The sequence below is a fragment of the Sinocyclocheilus grahami genome, unplaced genomic scaffold, assembly GCF_001515645.1.
Source record: "Sinocyclocheilus grahami isolate Dianchi unplaced genomic scaffold, SAMN03320097.WGS_v1.1 scaffold435.1, whole genome shotgun sequence".
NCBI lineage: Eukaryota > Metazoa > Chordata > Actinopteri > Cypriniformes > Cyprinidae > Sinocyclocheilus > Sinocyclocheilus grahami.
The window spans coordinates 78,752-86,503 of NW_015505614.1; positions in this window are offsets into that span (position 1 = coordinate 78,752).

A 7,752-nucleotide genomic window follows, 5' to 3' on the forward strand; every position below is an offset into this window, starting at 1 on the left:
CTCTAGTCTCGCCCCTGTGATTCTGTCTGCCGATCGTCGACCTACGCTAGCCCTAGGACTATTCTTGTGTTTTGCCCGCCATATACCTGTCTGCCATTATCTGACCCATGCCTGTTTTATGACCACGTCTCTGTCTTCTCCTAATAAAAAGCTTGCATATGGATTCGCACGTCTCGCATCTTGTCAGCCCCGTTACACCATTGCTGTACATTAATACGTATTTAATTACAAATGATCTAATTACCATGGTGAAATGAACGTTGCTTGCAGAAAGACAGCAAAACCACCATAAGCTGACTTGCTTAGCCGGGGCGAAATCATGACATCATGATTTTAGTACTGAAGTTTCAGGGTTGCCAGGATATTTAAAAAAGAAACACCCAATTGCTACTAAAAACTACCGCTGGAAAACCGCGGACTTGGCAACACTGCGAAGTTGCGCAGGCGCTGTGAGGGGGAAACGGAAACTGAATTCGCCGGAACACCGGCCTTGCGAAGTGACTGATGTGCCTGGCTCGCCTTTACTTGACTGATTATAAGTCTTGTTATGGTTATTACTGTTAGGAGAGGATAATATGAGTAAGAGTAAGGTTTTCAAACTGGGGTCCATGTCATGACCCAAAGCCAGGGGTCCAGAATTTTTTTTTGCTATTCTGTATTTTCCGGACTACGTAGCATTTTTTATCTTCTAAACTTGCGATTTATATTCCAAAGTGACTTATATAATGCATTTAATGTCAAATAAGCAAAACGTAAACAGGTAAAAGCGGGTACTTCAAGGTTTCTCTAAATATATTTCTCATTCTGTGTGACAAGTGTAACGTTAGACAGTATCGCTGAGTTTTTCTTCATTTCAGGAAGAGGTTAACAGTATGGAAAGTGCATTTTGTATGCTTTCTGTATTTTACAAAAGTACAACGTTTCACTGTTGTTTGGAAGGTACACAGATAAAAAATAGATCGTTTTGAATGATGTCTTGCTCCTATCTGACGGATATCACATCTTTCCGCTGATGTGAGTAACCCAAGTGTTCGTGCCGGCGCACACAACATAATCAGTTCTAGCACTGCAAACTTTACATCGCAGCCTCTTCATCATCAAAGTAAATGAGACAACTAAACATACAAAAGGCTTTGGTTACTCAATTTAGCTTGTCTTTTGTACAATATATAGGTTTTGCTGGTCAGCGCGAGCATCGCCATGCCGTGGTGTTTTCCAAACAAATTTATTGCATATGTGAAGGATGTTGTTTAAGTAGATATTCAGATACAGTACAAAGCCTTCTTTAAAAAATAAATAGGCTAATAGTTTATCAACCAAATGTTACACCGCGTCTAACGATTCACTCATGGAAATGAGAGTTATGTGAGCCCAGCAGGAGGTTCAGTTTTTAGTTTCGTTTTAAATGAGTTATAGGCTTAGCATTTAAAATAAATGTTGTTTGTAAAGAATGGCACTATAATTTATTTTATGACATACAGTTAAAAGCACACAGCCTGCATAAAGTAGCTGTGATTTACTTTATGTAATAATAGTAAAAGTTGCAAATTGTTTTATTTAGACTATAAGTCTATGCTAATTCACAAATTACCTCAAACACTATACACAGCGTTTGATCCTTTAGATTGGCAGGTTTGAGCACAGGAAAATACAGTACAGAATACAGAAACCAAATACTACATCGCCAATCTGGAATCATTTCCATTCATGTCACCCATCCGCATTTGTACAAGTGTCTTCAAGTTCACGTGATCGCAAACACTCGGCTGGTCAGGTTTGTATTTACTGCATTCGGTGTTTGGAAAAAATAACATGAATTATCATTCTGAAACATCCTGTTGTAAGCGGGTTTGAGAAGGTGGTTGGTTGTCTCCTGCCGTCGCCGATTCTGGGTCTGAGTTCGGCTCAAACATGTAAGGCCGAACAACATTTCCCTCAGCAGTGACCATCATTACCGGTGTTTCTATTGACCTTACTTGTGAGTATCACCAATCCACAGCAGGCTACAGCATACATAACCCTAGTTACCTGTGGTTGGCCTGGCCGTGCGTCACTCAGAAAACAAGAGGCCGATCAGAATAGAGGCTCATGAATATTAATTAGACAGGCCAAAATTGACCTGTTCTTTGCAGAGCTCATGAGAGAGGAGCTGTAATATATTGAGATGGTTTTTGGTACTTATACCGCAAATATATATATTCTTAAGGACATCAAGACTTAAAATACAACTCCAGAAAGGGGTCAAATATGTGACCTTTAAGCAAAACACGAGGAAGAGTGTTTTTCTTAATATCAAGACCATTGCAAATGTTTATTGAACTGAATCAATATAACAAGAAGTATATTTTGAGTGAGTTAACTATTAATAGTAACTATTTTCTCATTTTGCTCTATTTCGACAAAGAGTACAAACAAAGCCACAGCAGAACAGTGTCCTCTACAAGCAACACAGCAGCCTTTCGTATTGAATGATTCGCTTTATTCCTTACTGAATGAATCAGCCATTTGAATCACACCAGGAAAGTCCGCTAATTCACTTGCTTTGGTCCGAACCAAACACAATGTTGATTTTTTTTGTTTGGTGCAGTTCGCTTTCACACTGCCCTTTTTTGCAAGTGGACCAGAAATAGTAAACAAAACCACATGTGTGCTAAGGTCATCCATTCATTGGACAGAAGTTCTCAAGCAGGGAAAAACAAGAAGTGCAAAAACATGCTAATCATGGAGATCTTTCATAGTGAAATTTTTATGTGAAATTTTATTATGACTTGCTGAAAATAATATATATATATGTATATATATATATATATAAAACTTAAAGCATATAACAATGTTAGTTTAAACATTTAACCTATATAAATATGCACTATTAGGCACATATCCAATCATTTGTGCGGAGATTGGAAGCTGAAGCGCTTCAGGACATTAGTGGAAACAAATTAAATACGCCGTCATTTTTGCTCATAAAGGTAAGAATAATACATCGTTCGGAACTGTAAAGGGTCTATTTTTATGTGTGTGCACTCACAATATCAAGAAACCGTTGTGCTATTGTAAAATAAAGAAAACAAATAGAATGCGCTTGCCATCTCGGGAGCGCTTCACAAAAATGAACCGAAACTCCGCAAATAATTTCCTATAGAATATACCTATAGAAAGCTTTAAATGACTACAAAACTAAATAATTCAAATCCAAAACAAATACTCTTATTATTATGTAATCCGTAAAGATGAATTTCTTTCTAAAGACGCGTCCAATGATGAGATGGCGAGTCAGAAGGGTCTTTTTATTTGTGTGCATTCACAATATCAAGAAAACAGTGTGCTTTTGTCAAATATAGAAAACTAATAGGATGTGCTTGCCATCTCTGTCTTGAACAGCAGCGCTTCACAAAAAACACACCGAAACTCAGTGAATATTTTCCTTACAGACTTGATGAATATATCTATAGAAAGCGTTAAATGACTACAAAAGGAACTAATTAAAATCCAAAACCTCTTATGTAATCTGTAAAGATGCATTTCTTTCAAAAGACGCGTCCAATGATGAGATGGCGAGTCAGGATCATCAACTTCATTCTGACACTGACTCATAAAACACTAGTTTATTAGTAAATAATTAAAATATCTCCTCACTATTTTCCCCCAACATAGTCATGGTAATTTTTGCGGCAAGCTTTAGCCTATTAAGCGCGCTCACGTCACGTTGCTGTGCAAACTCATCATTTGCGTGTGTTTTTAAGCATTGTGGTTTAAAAACAAGTGATTTAAGCCATTGAAACGCAAATAACAGCATTATATGCGCGAGCTGTGATTTCTGCTATTGGGTCGGATTGAGGTCGGGTCATATTCACACCTAAAACAAGCCGTACCAGAGTTCGTTTGGAAGCGGACCGAGACAACCTCTTCAGCTGGGTCTCGGTGCGGTTGTTTGGTCCGCACCCGAGTGCAATTGCTGTATTCACACCTGCCAAAAAGGTCCACACCAAGAGGGGAAACGAACTTGAGTTCGATTCAATCAAACCAAACAAACCAGGGAAGTCCGCTAGTTCACTTGCTTTGGTCCGGACCAAATACAACGTTGATTTTTTTAGTTTGGTGTGGTTCGCTTTTAAACTGCCCTTTTTGTGAACCAGAACCAGAAATTCTAAACAAAACCACAGGTGTACTAAGGTCATCCATTCATTGGACAGAAATTCTCAAGCAGGGAAAAACAGGAAGTGCACAAACAGGCTAATCATGGAGATCTTTCATAGTGCAATTTTTATTCTTTTACTGATTTGGTGTTATCAGATACTTACGCAATATAAAGAAACTTATGAGCATCATATGAGAATGTCAGACGATGTTGAAATTACGACTTGCCGAAAATAAAATCTATAGATATAAAATACTTAAAGCACATTACAATGTTAGTTTAAACATTTAACCTATATAAGTGTGTGCTGTTATGCGCATATCAAATCGTTTGTGCGGAGAGTGGAAGCTGAAGCGCGCTTCAGGACATCAGTGGAAACAAATTAATTACGCTGTATTTTTGCTCATAAAGGTAAGAATAATACATCGTTCGGAACTGTAAAGGGTCTATTTTTATTTGTGTGCACTCACAATATCAAGAAAACTTTGTGCTTTTGTAAAATAATAAAATTTTAAAAAAGGATGCGCTTGCCGTCTCGGGTCTTGAGCAGGAGCGCTTCACAAAAATGAACCGAAACACAGCAAATATTTTCCTTGCAGACATGATGAATACATCTATAAAAAGCTTTAAATTACTACAAAACTAAATAATTCAAATCCAAAACAAAAACTCTTTATTATTATGTAATCCGTAAAGATGCATTTCTTTCTGAAGGCGCGTCCAATGATGAGATGGCGAGTCAGGCTCATCAACTTCATCTTTGTTACACTGACTCATAAAACACTAGTTTATTAATAAATTCAAATGTCTCCTTACTATTAGTGATCGACCGATATTGATATTTTATAACCGATACCGATACCAGTTATTTGCATGTTTATGTGCCCGATAACCGATATGCAGAACCGATATTTATTTACTGTTATAAAGTAACAAAAGAGTGAAGAAAGAACATACTTTACTTTGGTTTTTCCTCTTTTCAGTCATCTTTTTTTTTTAAAGTGTTTTAAGTGTTAATTAGCAGTCTTTCATGTTAAATTTAATCTTTATATTACAACAATAAAAAACATTTTATTTATAAAAAGCATCAACAGCAACAACAGTAATATTAACAATAAGCAAAATAAATGTAGAATGCTCCATGTTCTTTTCTCTGCAACCTTTGACTTTTTCTAACGAACAGTCCAAGGTGGCTTTAGTTTTGACATTGCTGTCGGGACGACAGCTTTGTGGGGAACGGTGGTGTGGGAGAACCAACATCCTTGCTGCTCTTCGTTCCACAAACTTGCGGAGGAGATGAGACGGGAACGAAGTGGAACGAGGAGGCGCAGTGGGACATGTTCCTGCATGGGTTGGCTGACCGGATTCAGAAGGAGATTTTTACGATGGAATTACCCACTGATCTTGATGGACTCATCGAATTAGCTCTTTGGGTAGATGCACGTCTACATCAACGTGAACCCACCAAGTCGGTTATTTGTGCCAGAGAGATTACGGTCCGACGTTATTCGGTGGGGTCATTGTTCCAACGTGGCTTGTCATCCAGGAGTGAATCGTACTAACTTTCTTGTTAAACAGTGATTCTGGTGGCGTTCCATGGCTCGTGACATCCGAGATTTTGTTTTGGCCTGCTCAGTTTCTGCTCGTGGTAAGTCTTCCAATCGACCCCCGGAGGGGTTACTTCAACCCCTGTCTGTCCCTTCGAGACCCTGGTCTCACATCGCGCTCGATTATGTCACTGCCCTCCCGCCCTCCCAGGGTAATACGGTCGTTTTGACCGTAGTAGACCGGTTTTCGAAGGCGGCCCATTTCATTCCCTTGCCCAAATTACCCTCTGCCAAGGAGACAGCGGTTACTGTCGTTGATCACATCTTTCGCATTCATGGCCTCCCGATGGACGTGGTTTCCGACAGGGGACCCCAATTTGTTTCCAAATTTTGGAGAGAGTTTTGTCATTTACTGGGTGGCGATCCTGCATGCAATTCTCAAAACGCCCACAAGATGGCGGCGTTTATCGGTGAATCCGATATTACAAAACCGATATCAGATTACGGTAAAATGCTTAAATATCAGGAAAAATATCGGTAAATCGATATATCGGTCAATCTCTACTTACTATTTTCCCCTAACATAGGCATGGTAATTTTTGCGGCAAGCTTTAGCCTATTTAGTGCGCTCACGTCACGTTGCTGTGCAAACTCACCATTTGCATCTGTTTTTAAGCATTGTGGTTTAAAAACAAATGATTTAAGCCACTGAAACGCAAAAAACAGCACTATATGCGCGAGCTGTCTGTTTCTGAGTGTGATTTCTGCAATTGGGTCGGATCGAGGTCAGGTCATATTCACACCTTAAACGAACCGTACCAGAGTTAGTTTGGAAGCGGACCGAGACCACCTCTTCAGCTGGGTCTTGGTGCGGTTGTTTGGTCCGCACCCGAGTGCGATTGCTGTATTCACACCAGCCAAAAAGGTCCGCATCAAGAGGGGAAACTATCTTGAGTTCGATTCAATCGAACCAAACAAGACAGGTGTGAATACACCCTCAATGTCTTATTCTAAAGACAGTAACTTACCGCCACCTACTGGCTGTTTTACTTTCATATTGTTGTTATGTAGAACTTAATATTATAGTGTTAGGCAATTATATATGTAGCTATGCAAATAAACACAACACAATAAATCATTGTGTATATCAAATCCACCTGGCCTCTGTAACTGTCTACTCTGTAGCACTATCGTTTTCAATGCAAAAACATTACATTAATTCCAAATTAATTCACCAATTTACTCATTTAACATTAATGGATCGCCAGGTAGGTGTACAGCAGTGACAGACAGACACATATAACGGTGTCCTGTATGGAAAGATGTTTCCCAGCCGACAGTTGTCCATTTTCACCTATGCAAGTGAACAGAACACTGAGCATAGGCAGTAATGAGGTGCGCTGGAGTGACGTCACCGCCCCTCTTCGACTGATTGGCTAGAGGAGGAGCTGTCTGTCTAGAACTAGTGGACCAATGATGATGTTTTAGCCCTCCCTGATTTACATGAAACTCTAACTGCAACATTTGGAAGAAGAAGCGCAGAATGTGGAATAAAAAGGGATTTGAAAAGGGAGGGAAAAAAAGTTCGGCAAAAGGCAGGATCGAACCCGGGTCGATCGCGTCAAAAAGCCAACAACAAGCGCTTATCCATCTGCGCCATTTCGGCTGGTTCTTCCTGTATACGTTGGTTGACAGATGTCTCGTCCAGTCAGCGGTGAGTAATCCCAAACCAATGGCGCTGTCTCAAACTATACCTACCTATTTCCGGTTTGTCTGATTTGACGTTGTGTTTTCTGACTTGTTAATTTGTTTTCGGATTTGTCGTTGTGTTTTCTGACTTATTTTGTTTTCGAATTTGTCATTGTGTTTTCTGACTTGTTATACTGTTTTCTGAATTGTTGTTGTGCTTTCTGAATTGTTATTTTGTTTTTTAGACTTGCATTTGCATTTGTAATTGGTTTTGTTTTCAGAATTGTGATTTGCTTTGCACTTCTCGGCCACCGTAAAAAACAGCATAAGCATACAAAAAATAAAAATATGTGCAGAAAATGTCTCAGAGAACAAAAA